General features: G+C 38.6%; 1 pseudogene; it reads left to right on the top strand.

Moving 5' to 3' along the window:
• The first annotated feature begins 17,496 nt into the window (after window positions 1–17,496).
• Window positions 17,497–22,001, top strand: LOC146516602 (uncharacterized; annotated as a pseudogene).
• Window positions 22,002–22,890: the final 889 nt, after the last annotated feature.

The raw sequence follows: 22,890 nt of genomic DNA on the forward strand, positions 1-22,890 counted from the left end.
GTGTCTGGAATATTAGAGTTGTACTTATTAAATTTTTCTAGAGTAACATATATTCGCATTAACCATTTGTATTGCAACAACCTTAGTCTAGAATTAATAGTTTGTTTATGAGCTTTTGCGCAAACCAATGCCCATTGTTCCATGGATATGTCCTTCTTTAAATCATTTTTCCAGGCGTTCAACCTTCCCAACGAATTGTCAGATGTTTTGGACCTAATCAATTTATATATTTCTGATATTGCCCCTTTTTTTGAACTGCTTTTGCTAATTATGTCTTCCAATTCTGATTTTGGTGGTTTGGTGCAGGTATTATTTTGATTTGCTCGAATGTAACTTCTAATTTGGAGATATTTGAAAAATTGCTTTCTATCTATATTATATTTATGTCTAAGCATATCAAAGGACATCATATCTTGAGAATCTGTTGCATACAAATCTTGGATTTTTTGGAGTCCTTTAATTGACCATTGTCTAAAAACTTCATCCTCTCTTCCTGGTCTGAAATCCTGGTTTCCCCACATCGGTGTAAACTGTGACAATACAACAGGTTCCTTCATATATCTTTTTACATCATACAACACTTTGACCATGTTCTTTACCATTGGATTTTTCGCCTTTTTAATCAAGTTTATTGCTGTGTCTGAGAAAAAATATAAAGGTAAAGGTGGATGCAAATTAATACTTTCCATCTCTGACCATTGCGGGGCGTTATTTAAGTCAAAATAGTATCTTATAGACCTGATTTGACATGCCCAGTAATACCACTCAATATTTGGACACATGACACCACTCTCGTTGTATGGTAGATGCAACAATGATAATCTTATTCTTGGTCTCCCATTTTTCCATAAAAAACCGAGAACAAGCTTTTTGATCCTGCTAAACCAATCAACAGGAGGCGGCAGGGGGATGTTCTGATACGCATAAAGCACCTTTGGCAGTATACTCATTTTGTATATATTAATCCGACCAATTAAAGAAACTGGTAGAGATATGCATCTGTCCACTATCTCTGTTATTTCTTTAGAAAGTCTTTCATAGTTATTTTCCACGATCTCACTTAATTTGGGCGAAATCATTATTCCTAAGTACATAAAGTCCTTTACTGTCTTAAAATGAGATGTTACTATGGGTGGGTTTTTCCTTTCTTCTTCATTTAGTAATAAAACGGATGATTTAGGTTTGTTAATGACATACCCTGATATTTGACCAAACTCCCCTATCAATCTAAGCAGAGCAGGTATAGATTCTGTTATTTTAGAGAGATATACTATTACATCGTCTGTGTACAACGAAATCCTATGTTCTACTTCATTTACCATAATTCCTGTCAATGATAAACTCGAACGTACGGCTATAGCAAAGGGTTCCATAGCTAATATAAACAACAGTGGGCTTATCGGTGAGCCTTGCGGACATCCCCGTTTCACCCTTATTGGTTTAGAGATATTTTTGTTTGTCAAGATTTCAGCAGTTGGATTTGAGTGTAATAATTGTATCCATCTTCGAAACACATGTCCATAACCAAATCTAGTCAGAACATCAAAAAGATAAGGCCACTCGACCCTATTGAATGCTTTTTCAGCATCCAGTGAGAGTAAGGCCCTCTCTGAAGAATTGTTTAGTCCATCTATAATGTTAAAGACTCTTCTTACATTATGTAGACCTTGGCGCCCCAATATAAAACCGTTTTGATCTCTATGAATTACTGAGGGGAGAGTATCTTGCAGACGTGTTGCTAATATTTTACCCAACACCTTAAAATCAGAATTAAGTAAGCTTATCGACCTCAAATTTTCACATTCATTACTCGGTTTTCCTGGTTTAGGTAACAAAATGATTAGTGAACCTGTTACTGATTTAGGAAGACTTCCTTTGCTTAATGATTTCCAATACATTTCCAATAGTGGTTTCATTAATTTACTTTGAAATTTTTTATAAAAATCAATTGGGAATCCATCTGGTCCAGCTTTTTTACCTGATCTCATGTTGTTAATTGCCCTGCTTATTTCCTCTTCGGTGATTTCTGCATCTAATTGTTGTTTTGCGTCGTCAGCGATAGTAGGAATATTAATTTTATCCAGAAACGCATTTCTGGAGTTTTAATCTGATCTATCCAGGGATTCATAAAGTTTTTCATAATAGTTTCTAAACTCCTTATTTATTTCAATTGCTGTTCTTAATCGACGTTATATTTTTCTGCACTTCCAATTGTTTAATTTACCATGCCAATATTTTTTCCAGGTTTCTCTCCTTGTTCATAAAAAGACTGATTTAATCTCAAAATGTTCGAAGCTGCTCTATCTGCCGATTCTTTATTATATTGTGCTTTTAGTATTAGCAAGTCTTTCTCTATTAATGGGTCTCTACTTTTGAACACTAGTTCCTCTAGTTTTTTTAATTTCCTTTTCCATTTCCTGTCTTGTTTTGCATTTTTCTTTAGATTTTGATGAAGTATATGCTATCATAACTCCTCTTAAACATGCCTTAAATGCCTCCCACCTAATACTAGCTGATTTTTGTGAGCTATTTATAGTAAAATATTCATCTATTTCTTTTCCTACAAAAGTGAGGAATCATTCATCATTCAGCCATTTCTGGTGTAAGCACCATCTATGTTCCATTATTAAGTTGTTATGTGTATATATGATATTGCAGGGAGCATGATCCGATATTAATATACTGTCATATGAACATGTCTTTATGTTTGATAGGAGGCTCGCTGATACTAAGAAATAGTCTATTCTGGAATATGTATTAAATGTTTTTGAATGGCAAGAAAAAAGTATATCATCAGGTTTTAACTGTCTCCAGATGTCAATCAAATGTAGTTCCTTCATGAAGTTAAGAATTGACTTTCGGCTTTTGTTATGGGCCTGATCAGTCCCAGTCGATCTATCCTTACTGGGATCCATAACAAAATTCCAATCTCCTCCTATGATGCATTTTCCGTGGAGCGATGAAATTGTGAGAAAAAGATTAGTAAAAAATGTATCATCATCTGTATTTGGTCCATATACATTAATTAAGTTAATGGTTTCTTGTATAAGTAATCCCTGGATGATCAAATATCTACCAAATTTGTCTTTAATTGCATTTTTAACCTGAAAAGGTACTGATTTATGTATTAATGTGATTACTCCCCGAGCATTGGATCTAAATGGTGCTGCATACAATGAACCCTGCCACCTCCTGCCAACCTTAATATGTTCCTCCTCCAGCGAGTGTGTCTCCTGAAGAAAAATTATTTTTGCTTCCAGATCTTTCATTTTGTTCATTACTTGCTTAATCCTTTTATTATTTTTTAGGCCTCTACAATTCCAAGAGATACATTTAACTTCCAATTGCCAAACCAACACGCCTCACATGCATTGCTAAATGCTTAAACTTGTCTGAGAGTGTGAACAAAACAGAACACAAAACACAAGCTTTAAATGAACAAACCGTACAAAAGAAAAAACACAAAAAACCCCACCCACCCAGTTCCTGGGTAACCCATGCAAATGTTCTACTTCCAACGTTAACCATACACAGATCCCAGTTTTAAGATCTGCTAACTTAAAATGACTATGGCTTTATGCCTGGCTCTTCCTTGCTCCCTGTATCCTTAATGAATCCTTTAGCTTTGCTAATATTCCACTGCCCCTTAGTAATTAACTGCTTTTTTGTTTTCTTAAAAAAAAAAAAAAAAACTAGATACATAAATGAAAATGAAATGAAAATAAAAGTAAAGAACGAAAGAGTAGAATAAAATAAAAATCGAAAATGATCTTTATGTCTGTTTAGTTATCCGTGTAAAAAAGAAAAAAAATCACTTTGCTCTTAGTTACCTTTTGTTTTGATGAAGTTAACTATATCCTTTTCCAAAATGAATCATTACCCCAGATTGCTAGACCTTATAATATCTTCCTCATTTCTTGCTCTCCTGGATCTGCTTTATGAAGCTTTGGACTTTTTCTGGCGTGCTAAATCTGTGGACTTGTTCCTAGTATGTTGCTATCAGTTTAGCTGGTGGTACGATGCCACTTCTCAGTCCCATCTTCCAGAGTTGTTGTCGTACCCCTCCAAACTTCTGTTGTTTGTGCACCTCTGTGGCGACGTCCTCGTAGAATCTCACCCTTTTGTTCTTGTACAAAATATCCTTTTTCGATCTTGCTGCTCTGAGCACCATATCTTTCTGTTTGTAGTTAAGAAAGCACATAATTAATGTTCTTGGAGGTTCCTCAGGCTTTCTTTTTGGGCCAATGCGATGTGCTCTCTCGATAACCAGAGGGCTCCTTGATGTGTTCAACTCCAATACGTCCGTTATCCAGTTTTCCAGGAATCCACAGGTGTCCGCGCCCTCATCTCCCTCTGGAACTCCGACCAACCTGAGGTTATTGCGTCGGGATCTGGTTTCCAAATCCACTACTTTATCCATCAGTACTTTATTTTCTTTCTCTAATCTTGAAATGGTGGTCCCCATCACCACATGTTCATCTTCTACATTTGAAATGTGTTTCTCCGTCTGCTCTACTCTCCCCACACAGTCAGATAATTTTTTCTGCATTTCGTTCAGGGCTGCCACAACCTCATCTGCCTTGCTGGAAAACTTGGCCACTGCGCCCTCCAGCTTCTCCCAAAGTGCAGTTTGCGTGTTTGCAAGCTTGTTTTCAATACCTGCAAACTCCTCTCGTATGGCACGCTGCAACCTCTCCTCCATGTTGCCACTATCCGCGGGGCCGTGTTCACTCGTGGCGGCTGGCTTGTTAGCTGCGCCGGCACGATATCTTGGTTTGCGTGGTTGACTTAGTCTTCTCCTTGGTAATTTTACCAGGTCCAGGCATCGTGGGTCTATAGCGTATTTCGTTTTCGTGTTTTGGAGCGTTTTTCCTTAATTTTAAGGATTTAGCAAAGTTTCTTGCAGGAGCAGTTCAGAGCTCGACCGATTGCTACACTGACGTCATCGGAAGTCCGTCTGTTCTCCTTTTGAAGGATATCTATCCTCTTTGAGATCCTGTCTTCCCACCTTCTCAGCCCAGTCTCCAGTTTCCCCAGAGATGCTTCTTTAACAACCCCCCAGGGCCCTGGCAACCAAGACAGCTGTGGTTCCAGAGGCACAGCAGGGACAGTTGCTGTACATCTACAATACAGAGATGCTGAGCAAAAATAGCTATTATGCCGAGAAAGTCAAGTCTGGTTCATGCTGTATACCCACATACACAGATAATACACAAGTAATACTGTGTGTGGTTTGTGACAAGCAAAAAAATGGTTACCACAGTTACACGAGAGTATTGTGTAAAATGTGAGACCTTATTTGCATATTTTTAATTTGCATACCACATATGTTTTTTTTTAAGCTGGTGAGGAGCAAAGTGTCTGCACAGCCTCTCTGTTGATTGACACACTTAAACAATTATCTTTTTTATGACTTTAAATTACTTTACAGTGATAATAATTTTCCTACCTATGCTGTAACCACTAATTGCCTAACCACAATGTCAACCTTGACATTGAAGGAGCAGCCACACAGGTGTGATTCATTTGTTTCCTGTTGCTTTGTAGCTGAGGGATTATTGCTGCCAAAAATTCCAGGCTGCGGTTGCCCAGGCAAACCTGTAATCTATTTGCAAGCCATCATATTAAAATTAAAGATATCCTTCACTTTCACTGGTAGTCTTTTCAATCACTGGTATTCAAGTTAAGAAAAGTTCAACCCAGCCACTTCATCTCCATCATCACCAGCAGATAATTTGCCTATCATCACTCGAAGTCTGTTTGCCATTTTGCCATTAGACACTGTTGTTCGTGCAACAGAGTATTATAAGTATTACTAGAGACAACAACAGTAATACACATACACACACAAATATTTATTTATATACATTCATATATAGGATACTGACTACTGAATGGATCAATCATCAACCACCTCCTCTACATGGATGATACGCCAGAAGTAAACAAGGCATCTTTTCACTCATCCTCACCACCATATACAGCATCAACATTGGAATGTCATTTGGACTAGAGAGGTGTAGTCGGATGGTAACAAAGAGAGGGAAGGTAGGCAGAGCTGAAGGGATTGAACCACCACACTACAACTATTTGGGAATTCCATGGGCAAATGGGAACTACAAAGGGGATTTTAGGCAACAACCAGATACCTGCAGAGAGTCAGATATGTCTTGAGGAGTCAGCTGAATCGTAAGAATAAGATCTTGGAAATCAGCACCTACACCCTGCCCGTGATCAAGTACCCTGCTAGGATAATAAGCTGGCCAAAGGAGGCGATACCTCCACCGACATCGAGATAAAGATGCTCCTGATCATGCATGAAGTTTCACCTCAAATCCAGCAAAATGAGACTGTACGCTAAGCAAAAGGAGGGAGGCTGAGGATTTGTGACTGCCGAAAGCATTCTCCAGGATGAGAAAAAAAAACATCCATTAGAACATTTGGAAGATGGCCACAACTGACCGTGTGCATAGTGAATGCCTCACGAAGCAGAAACCAGAGAAAGACAAGGAGCAAGTTGAAGAACCATCCTGAAAGGATAGGCCCCTGCACAGTATGTACCACCGGCGGATACAAGTCCAGAAATCCTATCAGTGCCTTTTACTTTTTATATATAATAACAATGTATACTTTATTAAACCCCATTGGGAAATTACTCTCTGCATTTAATCTATTCAGTCAGTGAAGCAGTGGGCAGCCACCAATCCAGCGCCTAGGGAGCAGTGTGTAGGGATGGTACCTTGCTCAGGGGTACCGCAGGGTACGTTCAGTGGATTTGAACCCCTGACCTTTCAATTATGGGTTGGATAATCTACCTACTGAGCTATCTCCTATATAGGAGGAGCTATATAGAAACAGAGAGGGAGAGAAGAAGCAGGACTCTTTTATTATCCAGTGAGTTTGCCAGAAAATGGACGATAATAGCTGACCTCGTATTTAGCAGGTCACCTGGCTCACCGCCTTTCTACTTTTTTTATACACCCCTGCCTATGACATCTTGAAACCTGAGCTTGTTCAGTTAGTCCACTGCTTCAGGACCTTTAGTTCTCAGTAGCAGTAATCTGCTGAGCTCTACTCTCAAAGTCCTTGTCAGTGCACTTTTTTTCCAGGAGGTTGTACAAATTACACATTGACAGCATAGGCACTGCATGGAGGAGTGGGATTTGAAAGCGAGTAGAGTAGAGCAGTGCACGCTCCCACGGGCATGTTAGATTCATCAAAAGTAAATGCTATCTGAACTGGTGACATCATTATGAGGAGTGTAACATGGTCTGTGAGGCCATAACATGTAATTCAAACTGTATGGAGTTAAGAGAAAAGAGGGCAGGACAGTCCCTCCTGTTTTTCGAGTACTGCTCACCACTCTGTCTGAAGGATGAGATGCTGCAAACAGCTGATAAGGTCCTCCATGACGCAGTACACCAAATGCGTGTCAACCTGCATGGCAGTCATCTTATTCCACAGCAATGTGTAACTGTGTTAAAGCTGTTGGAGAATTTAAAGGACATAGTTCTGATAGTACCCCCTGACCTGTCGAGATGGGTGTAGACACAGTGGAGTAGGTGTGTCGTTAACCCCCACATTGGATTGGTACATAAACAGCAGGGTGTCTAATGAAGACCCAACCAGTAACTAGGGAGAATTTAGGATAGGTCTGTCATAAGCCTTCATGATATGTCAACACTACCAGCTTGTAAGTGTTTTCTGCCTTCTGTATGACACACAGCTAAGGGCACATCCTGTCTTCCAGATGGCGTCATTATGCCGCCCACTGTACCAAAAGTCTCTCTTTTTATGCAAACTTTGGGTGGTTGTTAACATTCTGGACAAATAGTATCCTGCAGCAGCAATGCGCCATGGAAAATTGAGTTTTTTTGGTGTTTAAAATGTGATGAGGAGGGACCCTGGCCAAGTGCCAGCTCAAAAATGAGCTGCGAGTAAGAACGTGTTGTTTCTGTACCTGCCTCTGTGTTTACATGATGGTGTAAAATATCCATGTTCATTGTGTGCGTGCTACTTTTAAGCTGATTGCTTATGCAGCTCAGCCCGTTATCTGTTCTCTCCATCGTAACAAACAATCTGCTAAATAAGACCTGTCAGTCAAAAACAGAAAATAAAATGCACACAGAAAGAAAAAAACTGACATTTTGTGTAAAGGTGGTTGGAATTTGTGTTTATATGAGTATAAGTACATGTTACTAGCACACTGTATGTAGCTGAGGAGAAAAAGAGGAAGTTTATAAATAATGAGTCTGCTGCAAATGTCTCTATTTTTGATGGCAGATGCAAAAAGTAAACAAAAATAAGCTAACCTTCCTAATAAAGTAACAAAAAGCAGATAAAAATGACAAAACAAAACAATGAAAAATGACAAAAGCCTCACAACTGTTCTATATTACACATTTCATCAACCCACATACAAACACATATGTATTTACTGAATACGCATAGGTCAACAGCATCCCATTAAAACCCAATAAAAGATAATAAATAAATAAATAAATATGCACATGCAGATATACACGCTGACTTATGCAGTATACTGTACATGCAGGCTCATTACAGAGTGAATACCACCTCATCTTCTGACTTTATATTGTTCTCATTAGTTCAAATATCAGATCAGTGAACTGAATGGTAATGGAGGATTGAGCAAGGAGGCAAATGTCAGATGGGAGGAAACTGAGAATGAGAATAGAAAGTAAAGGGTGAAGGGACATTGAGAGAAGATGAGGGGGAGAAAATAGCCCAAACAGGTGATTTAGCATCTGCTGGCAGCTTTATTCTTTGGCAAAAATGCCAGAGAAGACTTGTTGCTTTGCTAAAAGTTGCATGCATGTCTGTCCGTAAAAAGAATGAAAAAGAAAAAAAATCTAATTAAAGATACAAATGTTACTTTGTCTATAGTCTCAGACTTTTGTCTCGCAGATGATGCAGTATGATTATATGTTGAGGAGCAACAATTTGTTATATGACCTATTTTATAAGCATTTCTCCAAATTGAAAAAGCCTCAAACTGGGACAAATAACAGAATTATATGTCAAGATGCAATACTGTGCACCATAGTCACAGATGCAATCACTCAGTCAGTGTGAGTTTGTACATCATTACCACAATTGGAACTGACTTCAGGGGTCTTCTGGGAGATTTCTTTGGGAGCTAAATTTATAATTTAGATAAGGATAAGGGTTACACAGAGCATGTGCTTTCTGACTGTCAAGGAGACACAAAGAAGAAAATCGGATTCTTCCATTAATTTTAAATTAGGCATTACTAATTAGCAGCAACAGCATTGTGACAATTTTGGTATTTTTGTCAAACAGGGTTGATTCTGTTACTCTGAGTTTCTTTTTTCTATACTGTTCTTATACAGAACTTCATACAGAATCTCCTTCAGATTAATAAGTTCAGTAGGATGAAGCAAAGTCATTCACATTCACAATAGATTTTAATATAGCAAAGGTCTGTACTGAAAAGAATACCACAGATTCAACAGTAATTTTATACTTCTGATGCTATTTTTTAAATGCTTTTAGGGAAATCAGAAAACTCAATAACCATTTAGTTAAGGAGCAACCTCAGCAAAGCTGGGAAAAGAAATGTAATGTTAACTCTATAATTACAAGCAATGTAAATATAAAATTACATTGATACAATCCCATTCTCTTTTTGTCTAATTACATAGTGTACAAACTTTTCAACTAATAAAGTCTAACCCATAACAGAGTGCAAGGAAGGATACTTGTCACGACACACCATCGAGTTTTTCGAGGTAATCATTTGGAGAGATTACTACATGGAAAACTGTGCCTAATTATGACACAGTGACTCTCATTACATTTCTTAAAATAGTAATTTTCATAATATATTTAAGCTTAAGTAAAAAAAATCTGAAGCTGTGATGAATTTTGTGATGAATTTTCTTATATGTTTGGAGGCCTGAAGAAAGCAACACTGTCACTGGCATTTGAATGACTAATGGGATTTTCTGGTATAATCAGGCTTAGTGGGTATTCTCTCTGATGTACATGTGCTAATAATGTTAATTTAGGAAAGATTAAAGGTTTCCACACCTTTACTTAAGCTGCCTTCAACAGCAGAATGGATGTCGCACAGCTTAAACTTCTCATACCATTAAATGGTTATTTTCATTTTCAGAGAAGCAGAAGGAGACAGAGGCAAAATTAATCGAATGAAGTGGCCTGGTTGTATCATTTATTGGCATCTGAATATGACCAAGCTCAGGGCTCTTACCTAAAGGCAAGCCTTATGACTTTTGTAGGATAAATGAATGGGATAACAAACTGACACAGAATGCTGTTTCTGGATGGTACTCAAAAGGCTCTTTGGTTTCCTCTCACAGTCCAAAGACATGCTCGTTAGGTTAATTTCGAAATTCTAAACTGGCCATGGCGTGAATTTGACTGCTTCAGACCTGTGAAACAGACTTCCAACCTGTTCACGATGCAGCTGCCTCTCACCTCGCCCACTGGCAGTTGGGATAGGCTTCAGTGTCCCTGTGGCCTTGGATTAGATAAGCAGTTAAAGAAAAAGAAATGGAGTAGAATGAAAGAGAGGGGACAGAATGAAAGGGTTATTTGAGGAACATATGGTTCAAGTACAGTTCATGTGAAAAAGTTGTTGTTGTCTTCATGGATTTCATAAGCAACACACTTTAGTTGCTCTGTGGATTCTTTTAAAAAGCAGTTAAAAACTTTTATGTTCAAACAAGCCTTTTGTTGATCTACGTATTTTATAGTCTTTACATTATTTACATTTGATCTTTTGCATTGTATATAATGTCTAGTGATTGTATTGTTTATTTTAATATTTGTGTACAGCGCTTTATGACTGCCTGTCTGTGAAAAGCGCTTAATAAATAAACTTTACTTACTTACTTTAGTTGTTCACACAAAAGCATAAAGGTAAAAAAAACAATATATACAGTGTTATCTTCATTTTAGATGTCAAAAAGTATTTTCTTTTGCGTGGAAACCGGGTCCAAGTGGCTCTTTGGATGGTTAAAGGTTGCAGACCCCTGACCTAGGATGTGCCTTTAATAAAACACTACAGCCTCCCCCACACTGCACTGTTCCTGAATACTATTACTAATTTACAAGAAAAACTGCCTAAAAAGTTCAGGCTGTGTTAGAGAATAAAGTTGTCATACCAAATATTCATTTTCAAACCTGTAGGAATTGTACAAACACCGTTTTTTCATTTCCTAAACCAGACCTTCCCAAAGTGTGGGGCCCGCTATGGCAGGGGGTGGGGGGTGGGGGGGTAATGAAAAGGGGGGGAAAAAAACCAAATTGCTTGGACACTGCTAGCACGGGGCGCCTACAGACATGCAAACCAGGAGATGAAGCATCGCTGAATATGTTTCCAAACCAACTTCATTCTAAGCCAAAGACTAGAAAATATGGTGAAGCCTATCTTCCCTTTGGTTTCACCTGCACAGGTGCCAAGGTAGGTCTCCCCTGCAGAATTGGTTTTCCCTTCGTCGGGAGCAGCGCTGGGCTGTTCAAATCACGGACAAACAGTATCCCACATTCGTGAATTTTTGGTCACAAACACTTGTAATGACTAACTACTCCTGACATTTTGGAGATGTTAGCTCTTTATACAGTAAAGTTACAGTGGGATACAAATAATATCAGGCTGATCATGCCACAATTTGTTCCCCGGTTCAAATCACGGACAAACGGTATCCCACAGTTGTTTATGAATATTTTTCTTGTGAAACAAAGGGGGGCCTAGCACTGTCCTAAACAAAGTATAAAGAAATGAAAAGTAGATCAAGGCTTTTTTCACTGTATTGTATAATATGTTCCAAATTAAGTCTGGCAAAATATTATGTATTTCTAAGACTTAAGGTTATGGAAAAAATGTCTAGATAACCGAGTCGAATTACCTACTTCAAACACATTAGTTCCACAATGATTTTTATGAGTTATTAGTTGTGTAATGTTTGACTCTGAGTCAGTGTATTGACTTTCACTCTTCTAAAGAAGGCCCTTTTAAATGATACACAATTATAAAAGTGTAATGTAGTCATGAAATAATGTAATAAAGATATCAGTAAAAAGCTGCAATACTTGCTTTCATGATGAAATTGTATTTTCTGGGTTTGCACTTAGGTTTTTAGGTGTGTGTGTCTCAATTTGACTGAGCCAACACAATAACGTAATTCCTTTTTCTTTTGAAGTGTCAATTTTTTGTCAACTCTATTCCTTTCTCAAACATTCTCAAGTATTAATTTTTTCTTTCGTTTGGTCTTCCTCACCTCTCGTCCAGCCCTGTGGCCTCTCATTGAGGTCTCTCTGTTAATATTCTGAGGATCCCATCAGGTCTGACCTCAGGGCAAGCCTCTGAAAAGATTTCATTTTTACTGGAAGCTTGCAATAATTCCTTCATAAAGTTGTAAAATAAGGCCAGAAGAAAAAAATATTAGGACAGGCAAAAACCACGAAAAAATACAGTGAATAAAATACAAATAAGACATGTTTACTAATACATGCTGCATATTTCAATAACGCACCTTCGACCACTTGAGCCTGTGAGTGTGAATGAATATAATAAATCTCCTTAACATCAAAAGCACTAAAGGAAGCTTTTCAAAATAAATGCAGTGTGGTTACTTCCATTTGAAAGAATTTATTGCACAATAATGCAAAGACTATTGCAGCAGATAAATTTAAGGAAAGCTGGACTGTTATCTATGAGTGCTTTGTTGCTGTTGTGGTAGGCCTGCACGAGGACTGAAAAACAATGACTTCAAACAAGATGAATGTTTCTCTCCGAGATTCTGTTGTTATTGCTCTCCTCAAGACCCCGTTCCTGCATACAAATACTAACTGGAAAGTGTTTGCTTTTCTCTCTGAACATACTGTGTAAGCATATAATATACTGCATGAAAAGTGGTCTGTAAGTAGCACTGTGAATTACAGTAGAAGTACAGATTAATAGCAATTCATAAAAATTTGGAGTCAGCACAGAAAACGTCCAGGAACTGTCAGGAGCAGGTCTGCCAGTTTGAAAAGCAAAAAAAGCTGGACAGGTCATCTACCATCCTCATGTACAAGTGAGACTTTTGTGTGTAGCTGAAAACAGTTGTACAAATTATAATCCTGATAGCAGGTGGACACACTGCTCCAGAAGTTGAACCATTTTCTAAAAACTGCAGGCATAGATCAGACTCAGTTTAATTAAACATGTAAACTGTGGCTTACATAGATTTGCCTTATTTAATTACGTCTGTTTTGAATGATCTTATGTGTTACTTAATGTGGTTTGATAGGTAGAGATCATTTGAAATAAACAAAAAATAAATTAAAGTAAACAATATGATTAATAATTATTAAACTCTAATTAATCCACATAGCAGGGTGGAGGCCCAACAATAGCAGGAAGTAAGACAGAAGCCCCAGAGTCTAGACACTGGTAGTGTTGGAGATGATTAGGACATCTGAGTACCAAGATGAGGTAGAGGTGGAGAGGAGGAGGGCTGCACAAGTGAGGCAAACTGGCAGAAGAGCACTGAAACCTGAAACACAGGGAACAGAGGCTAGTTAGGTTAGAGAAGCCATGTAAGCAAATTACTGAACCATGTGATGACGACAGGAATCAGTTTGACAGTGTGGGAAAACAGAACTGCCAAAAATGATAGACCACCAGGCTCAAACACCCAGCACTGCTGGGACTGAACACAGATCTTCCATATAGAGATTGACAGACCACGTGACTTTCGCGCATTGCATGCCGGGAACTCGTGGCAAAACAATCCAAGTACCGCATCAAATGCAAGCATTTGCAGCACCGCAAAACGTTCATTCTCCGGTTCCAATACCTTCTTGCTTTTTCTTTGCCCCCCAAAAAAGTTATGTACAAAACGAAGGAGAACAATGTCGGACCGTAGAAAGACAGACTTGATGAAAAGTCAAAGAAAATATACGAGGAAAAAATGCATAAGCTTCATTTGTTTTTATTGCTATTTAAGCATTCAAAAGGCCCTATAAATTATTCTGGCGCTTTATATTTATTACAATTCATAAGTACTGTTATGGCTAACATTTAGGGACTTGAATATCACACTGTTTCTGTATTTGCTGTGGATATACAATTGTGAAAAACAAAGTACATGCTCTTTCAGTTAAAAGGTTTTCCATATCAGGACAAAAAAAAAAATCATCTTATTTCTTGCAGGTTTTAAAAGTATTTAACAAAATCCTCAGATTAACAATAAAATGTAAGATATTACACTGTGCCATCATTTATTTAAGAAAATTAACCCAAGCTGCAGATGCAGTGTATAAAAAAGTAAACCATTACTGCTTAATTAAGTGAGTAAGCAGCAGCTAAGTGTTGTTAATCAAATGTACCTGATCAACTGATCATTACTCAGCAGATGTTTTGGCAGTTTGCTGCTCTGGAGCATTCAGGTCCGTGTTAACAAAATGGCAAAGAGAAAATACATCAGCAATGATCTTAGAGAAGAGCTGATTATCCAGAAATCTGTGAACGGTTATAAGGCCATTTCTAAAGACTCCGAAGGCCATCAATCTACAGTGAAACATCCAAGACATTTGGAAATCTTCACAGTCGCTATTCCAGTAAAAAACAAGAAGCTGCAAAATATCCGAGAGCTGCATTTCAGACTCTACAGGCCTCAGTCAGCATGTTGAAGTACACGATAGGCTACAGAGCTTAGGTTACAATTTTGAAGCTAGAGGACCTGAACACCTGGCAGTCACTGAGTCGATCATGAACTTGATAAGGACCAGAAGAATTTTTAGGAAGTCCTGGTATGTAAAAACCTTAGAAATGCAAGAGGATTCCATTTTTTACATGAATATATTGTCTTGTGAAATTCTCCATGTGACTTTCATCTTGTGTGACTGGGAAAGTTTGAGCTCTTTGTAGGGCAAGCAGCAAATGAGAGAAGAGATGCTTTGGAAGTGCTAAACTGCAGGTCTACTATTAAGGAGAAGACATCTACTAAAATTGCAGTAAGATTGTTTGATAAATATTTGATCATCTTTGCATTTCGACTAGAACAGAGAGAAAAGTAACCCTAACAAAAGAGACAATGCTGAGGGGAAGGGCAGGTAGTTTCTTCACAGAAGGCACTTTAAAAATAGGCTGCATGGAATCTGCTCCAACCTTATTAAAGCTACAATTAAGTGTGCTAAGTTGTGGGCTATAATGGCGAAACAGCGTACAAGATGGTAAAATATTATATCTAACATCTTTTTCTTTTGCAGCATTTTAAATTGTGTAGTGCAGCCTTCTACAATGGAGAAGCATTGTTGCCGGCAATGTCCACAAACAAAATATGTTTGGGTTTTTTTTACATGAAAAGAACAATCACACCTTCCATTGTTAGCTATACCACATCCTGCTTTTTCTTCATGCTTTGATGATGCCGATTTTGACAGTGACAGTCAATTATATTTTTCAGTTGAAAAACTAAGTGGGGGGAAAAAAGCCAATCCTCATTTAAAGAAAAGAGTAGATTCCTATTAGAGTCTACAATGTAATGGTCAGACATGGAGTGGGAAGAGACAATAAGTGTGTCTGCATTTGTGTGTGTACGTGGGCGTTTAGATGGGTATCACTGTGGGCCGTGAAGGCCTGGGCCGTTTATTTAAAGAGCCACTATAAATGTTGAAGCTGTGATAATGGCTGTGGGGCTGAGGGATGACATTTTGACAAACACTGCTTATTATAGAAATGGTTTTATCAATGTGTTTACAGTGCCATCCAAGTTGCAGATTGTGTGTGAGCCCGTGTGTGTGAATGTGTATGAAAGGATGTGTGTAAGTGAAAATGTATGTACTGAAGTGTGACAGAGTATCTTAGCTTTGCTGTGCGTATGTGTGTGTGTTGCTAGACCTCTGAATTGCCATAACTGGGGAGTGAGCAAGACAATAACCACTAAATGTGCTTGTTTTCTTTCATTTATTTTCTGAAGTGGGAAGATGGAGGGGGAGGAGATGAAGAGAACAATCTTACAGCTAAAAGCAAAAGATAAAATGAGGGAGGAAGAGAAGAGGAGGGGATGGCCAAATGAAACTTAATAACTTTTATACATCTTGTTTCGCTGTCTGTAACTTTTCTGCTCCTAGTTTCTGAAACTAGTAGGGATCAATTGTTTAGGCACAGTCCTGCATGAAAAAACGCCCAACCTCTCTCTCACACACACACATACACACACACACATACACGCACGCCTGCACAGACACACATTAGACATGCCGGCTGTCACGTTCAAAAATATGGAGCACAGATCTCCCACTGCTGCCAGCTCGTAGTGAGAATGTCAGGTCATTTTAACTTATCCATTGTGTTTATATTTACAGGAGGTGAGTCAAGATGTTCTTATGATAGTCATCTCAGTGAATGACCATTTATTACCCTGCCATGTTAGAGCTTACTCTGTGTTTGTTTGTGTGTAAATGCAAAAATATGAATTAGTCCATCTCGGTGGAAAAGCTGATTTGTATTGTGACTGTCATGATTTCTCCTAGCTTCCCATTTGCGCTCTTCATTCTGACAGTGAAGTGCCTCAGGCCTTTATTGGGCCAATATTATGTGTACGTCCATGTGTAGCCTTCTCTTTCCAATCTGTCACTTATTTTCCCCCACAAGCATTCACTGTCTGTGATGTCACTTGTTTACCTTCACAAGCATTCGCTGCCTGGGAATGCTTTAAAAAAAAACAGTGTATCATCCTTAAACACTAAGCAGCTTTATTACCTCTGGGATCATTGTGGGCACACAAAACCATTTTCAGCATCTCAGATCTGACAACAATCTCTGGAGCTTAATGAGGAAACCCAAAACACACTGTATTGGCAAGGAAGCAGTACTCATGGCTGCACCGACGACTAAGAGAAGAGAGACTTGTAAGTGAAACGGTGGCTTATAAGACTAAAATAACAACTTTGTGCAATAATAATGCTCAAGAGGGCATCTCAAAATACATGGACAAACAGGGTTTTGATGAAATAAATAGAATGGAATATAAATAGATATATAAATAAATAAAATAAAGCAGCAGCAAAGAACAACAGTTTGTGTTTCTCAGTGAAGAAGAATGCACCGAAGTTTAAAAAAGAAAAGAAAATGTGGTTTCACTTTCACTTTTGTTTTGTGTTTTTGTTTTTTTGTTTTGCTTAACTGAGTGAGTGGTAGGTAATCCTGTCTGAGGTTTAAATAATGATGTGCCATATGGTAGGTATACTATTACCATCAGTCCATAATAAGCATATTATTTTCGGGCAACAATCCATCTTTCTTAATATGCTGTGCAACAAAACTTTTTGTAGATGGCAAGTCTTATAAAAACAGTGCAGTGATATAGTTCCCAGCCTCCTTGTTGTTGTGCTTCCATGACTTTCCTTTTTTTTCTAAAGAGTTTTTAATGAGGTATTTGTACCTCAAATTAACTCATACCTTTCCTCAGGAGGGGGGGGGGGGGGGGGGGGGGGGGGAATTATCTCAGCGACCAGCTTCATCAATATAGATTGTCAGCTTTATTCAAGTAAGGAGAATGTGCAACAAATTATTGACGTTAATGACTCACACTTATAAAATAAGTAAAGCATCTGCAATGCAGACAGCAAGATGACAGAGAAAGACATCAAGATAAAAGGCACCAGAATAACATCCCTGTTTAGATGACAGTAGAGGCTGAAATAGTTATTACACCTTTGAAAGGAAATATAAAAGACAACAATATTGTCCTGAAGGAGTTAGATGGTACTTTGAAGAGATTCCTGAGTTCTTTCATCGGCTGCAGCATAAAATGAAATTAATAGGAAAGATGTTGATATGAACTGACCTCACAGCCCATTCTTCATTCAGTGGGCTAGTTTCAGTCATTATGCAAATATACTGTTTATAAGGTTGGGGAAATCTGCTGTCAGCTGAGACTGAAGAAGTCACTTGAATGAGTGACAAAATGTATCTCCCACCGAAAACACTATGTCCAGATGAACAGAATGAACTTTTTGGGACTTAACAAGTCATGCCACAAAATGAAAACTACTTCTAAAACACAACTCTGTTTGAGCCAGATGTTGCTAAATGCACCTGCTTCAGCAATGAAAACTCTTTTCTTTCTCTCATTATTAAAGGTCCTGGTATGAGATGGTAGTGTGTTCACAATCACTGCTAGGAGCTTTGCAGACCCATTTCTATGTGCCACAGCTGTGTACTGTCACGTAGGGGATTAGAAAGAAATAAAACAGTGAAGGTAACTATTTTTGTTCATGTTTGCACTGTTATTTGCTCTTAGGCTTTGCCTATAAGGGAGAGGAAAGTTCTATTCACTGTTTATTGTTTATTGTTGTCTTTCTTTTTTGTGGTAAACTCCACTCTTGTCCTGTTTCTATGCAACCAAATGTATCTATTGAACATCAAAATTGTTTAGAGAAGTCTTGGGAGAAAGTGCTGTGGTCACATGCATCAACTCGAACCACCATGTTTGGAGAAAGTGAAATGCTCCAAAGAGAATCAGTCATTAGATGTGTGACAACCAGGAGATCATGTACCTGGTGAACAGGAAACAGAAGATGGGTGATGGATAGGTCTTCAGCATGACAATGACCCAACACATACCAACAATCCAACAAAGGAGTGGCTAAAGAAGAAGCACATTGAGGTCATGGAGTGGCCTAGACAGTCTCCAGATCTCAGTCCTATAGAAAATCTGTGGAGCGAGCTGAAGCTGCCAAGACAGTGGAGATTATTGTGGACTTCAGGAAGCACACAGCCCCACTCCCCCCCATCATCCTGACTGACACCCTCATCACCTCTGTGGACTCATTCCGCTTCCTGGGTACCACCATCACCCAGGACCTGAAGTGGGAGCCCACCATCACCTCTGTCATAAAGAAAGCCCAGCAGAGGATTTACTTCCTGAGGCAGCTGAAGAAATTCAACCTGCCAACACGGACGATGATGCAATTCTACACCGCAATCATCGAGTCCATCCTCACCTCCTCCGTCACCGTGTGGTAGCTGGAGCCACTATCAGGGACAAACAGAGACTGCAGCGTGTTGTGCGCTCTGCTGAGAAGGTGATTGGCTGCAGACTCCCATCTCTGCAGGACCTGTACACCTCCAGGACACTGGGGCGTGCAGCTCGGATCACAGCTGACCCTTCTCACCCTGGACACAGTCTGTTTGATCTGCTCCCCTCCAGGAGGCAGGAGTCTCCGGTCCATTTGCAATGAAATCCTATATTTCAGATCCAAAGTTGTTGTTCCCAGAGATGCACAACATCCTGAAATATATTTACATATTCTAGTTGGAAGCATTACTGTCATGGCCTTGCTTTAAAGTCACTTTAAGTAAAAACTGGCACAACTCACCCCACTCTCCCCTACTGAGAAACTCATACAGCATGTAGCTGTAACTTTTGATCAAACCAAAAGAGGTTTACGTTTGGGTTTTTAAGAGCAATATGCTGACAATTAGAAGATTGACTACCATAAAATTCAGTACACACTCATGTCCTCTTTAGATGTACAGGGACCCTTTTGTCTAAATTTTGTTTGTGTTACATTCTTTGGTTTTTAGTCTAATTTTGATACTCTGTTGTTTTTCCCATGTTGTGTGTCTCACCTCACTTGCACGTCTGTTGTCAGTCTACTCCAGTGATCTTCATGATGCCAAAACTATTAATGTAATGTCAGTTTTTTGAACTTGCTGCTATTTTGTCTGCCTTTCACAAGATTTACATAATATCCTGTCAAATATGATTTGTACTTTTTCCTTGTTGTTTCTGAATTATTTACTCGGCACCGCACTGTGCTACACCTGATATACTAGAGTTGTAGACTAGGGCTGTGTGTAGTCTAAACAAGTCATTAAGTGCTTCTTAGAGAATCATTTATGTCTCTAACTAACCATAATATACAAAATAAACTTAAACAAATGTAGGGATTGAAACAATAAAGTGATCTGTAAAAGTAGTTACTGAGGTCACAGAGCAAGTGAGTGAATCCAGGTTTAAGGTACTTTTGGTAGCTATATCTACAGTCAGGGAAATAGTTATTTGAGCCCCTGCTGATTTTGTAAGTTTTTCCACTAAAAAAGAAATGGTCAGTCTATAATTTCAATAGTAAGTTTATTTGAACAGTGAGAGACAGAACAATAACAGAAAAGAATCCAGAAAAATGCATTTCAAAAACGTTAGAAATGAATTCACATTTTCATGAAGGAAATAGGCAATTGATTCCCTATCAATGAGCAATCAGCAAGATTTCTGGCTCCCATCTGCATTTTATACAGGTAACAAGCTGACATTGGGATCCTTCTCAACTCGTTACCTGTATAAAAGACAGCTCTCCATAGAAGCAATCAATCTATCCAAATTTCAAACTTGCATAATGGTCAAGACCAAAGAGCTTTCCAAGGATGTCAGGGACAAGATTGTGGACCCACACAAGGCTGGAATGGGCTACAAGACCATAGCCAACCAGCTGGGGGAGAAGGTGACATTAGTTGGTGTGATTATTCGCAGATGGAAGAACCATAAAATAATTGTCAATCTCCCTCGTTCCAGAGCTCCATGCAAGATTCCACCTCATGCAGTTTCAATGATAATGAGGACAATGTGGAACCAGCCCAGGACTACTCAGGAGGAACTTGTCAATGATCTCAAGGCAGCTGGAACCATAGTCACCAAGAAAACAGTTGGTAACACACTACACCATGAAGGACTGAAATCCCAAGGGCCCGCAAGGTCCCCCTGCTCAAGAAAGCACATGTACAGGCCCATTTTAAGTTTGCCCCTGAACATCTCAATGATTCAGAGGAAGACTGGGTAAAAGCGTTGTGGTCAGATAAGACAATAAGATAATCAAGCTATTTTAGCATCAGCTCAGTTTACCGTGTTTGGAGGGGGAGGAATGCTGCCTATAGCTCCAAGAACACCGTCAAACAGTTAGGTGGAAATATTATGCTTTGGGGTGTTTTTTGCCAAGGCAACAGGACAGCTGCACTGCATCAAAGGGAGGATGTATGGGGCCAAGAACCATCAAATCTTGGGTGACCTAAGAAAATGGGTCACGGGTGGGTATTCCAGCTCGACAATGATCCAAAACACACGGCCAAGGCAACCAACGACCGGCCCAAAAAGGAGCGCATTAAGGTCTTGGAGTGGACTAGTCAGTCTCCAGACCTTAATCCCATAGAAAATCTGTGGAGGGAGCTGAAGGTTTGAGTTGCCAAACATCAGCCACGACTTTAATGACTTGGAGAAGATCTGCAAAGAGGAGTGGGACAATATCCCCCCTGATATGTGTGCAAAACTTGTAGCTAACTACCAGACATAGCTGACAGCTATGACAAAGGTTTTGCCATCAAGCACTAAACAGGTTTTTCAAATTGATCAAATACTTATTTCCTTCATGAGAATTGATTGTGAATTAATTTATAACTTTTTTGAAAAACATTTTTCTGGATTTGTTTGTTTTTTCACTGTCTTTCACTGTTCAAACAAACCTACCATTGAAATTATAGACTGATCCTTTCTTTGTTAGTAGTTGAAGTGGTTCAAATAATTTTTTCCCTGGCTTTATACAATCTTTTGATTTACGCCAACACCACTGCCCAATCTCTTCTTATACTTTCTTTAACACCAATGTGTATTAACTTTAATTACAAATCAACAATAGCCATCCAAATACAGCCATTTATGAATGCACAACTGTATTTTTAACTATTTACAAAGATTAATAACTTGTGCGGGATTTTTACACATACTTTTTGTCAGAGAGACAAGAGTAGTTTAATATGCGAACTACATTTCTAGCTATACCGATTGCTTGTACTGTTTAAAGCTCTTCAGAGTGCTTGCCCAGCTTGCTCTTAACTTGTGGTAGACACATAGACAAATGTTTTAAAGTTTGGGTTTTTTTTTTTTCCAGTTATGTGCTTCCAAGGACAACAACGCAAATGGTTCTCTGTAATGTGTCACATTACTTTTTCCAGGCACAAGTCAAACTTATATAAATTATATATATATTATAATATTTGGAATACAATTTTAAATGTGTCATATGAATGTGATGTTCTTCTAAAGTGTCAAAAATTCAAATCATCTCTCAGTGACTGATTCTTTCAGCACTTGTTGAATTGACCGGTAGAACCATTTACATTTACTGAACCAATGCACTCTAATCTCAGGCTAGGCAATGGCTCACTGTCTCTAACAAATAGCAGCAAGGTGGGGGAATGGAGAGAAAGAAAGTGTCTGTTTTGTTTCATGGGTGACTGCAATTCCCCCTTTGTTTCCTGCTCTAAGCCTGGTGGATTGGAAATACATTTTAACCCAAGAGTCTTCAACTCCCCGAAGGCTCCTATACAAGCACTCACTCACACACAAGCCACGGACAGAAATGCCTGTCAAGAAAAGAATAAGAAAGAAAGAAAGAAAGAAAGAAAGAGAGAAAGAAAGAAAGAAAGAAAGAAAGAAAGAAAGAAAGAAAGAAAGAAAGAAAGAAAGAAAGAAAGAAAGAAAGAAAGAAAGAAAGAAAGAAAATACTTACACACAAAAATTTACTTTACTCTTTTCCAAACTTTCTAGGACACCAGGGCACACTGTCTCTCTACCTGTCTTTCACATAAATAGCCAAAGGCCAGTAGTACACAACTACTTATACTGGCCTGCCATCCTGATAATCAACCTCTTATCAAGGGTTTCTTGAATCGTCAAGAATCTTTAACGCTTGTTAGGGCTCATTGACACTGGCTTTTACCTCCATCGACATCGAGAAAAGGCATTAAAGGTGCGTTAAATGTAATTTTGGTTGGACTATGAATTCATATTATCATATAAAAGCCAGTTCTTTAATCATTTCATAGGGTATAATCAT

The sequence above is a fragment of the Neolamprologus multifasciatus genome, chromosome 6 (genome assembly GCF_963576455.1).
Source record: "Neolamprologus multifasciatus chromosome 6, fNeoMul1.2, whole genome shotgun sequence".
Classification (NCBI taxonomy): Eukaryota; Metazoa; Chordata; class Actinopteri; order Cichliformes; family Cichlidae; genus Neolamprologus; species Neolamprologus multifasciatus.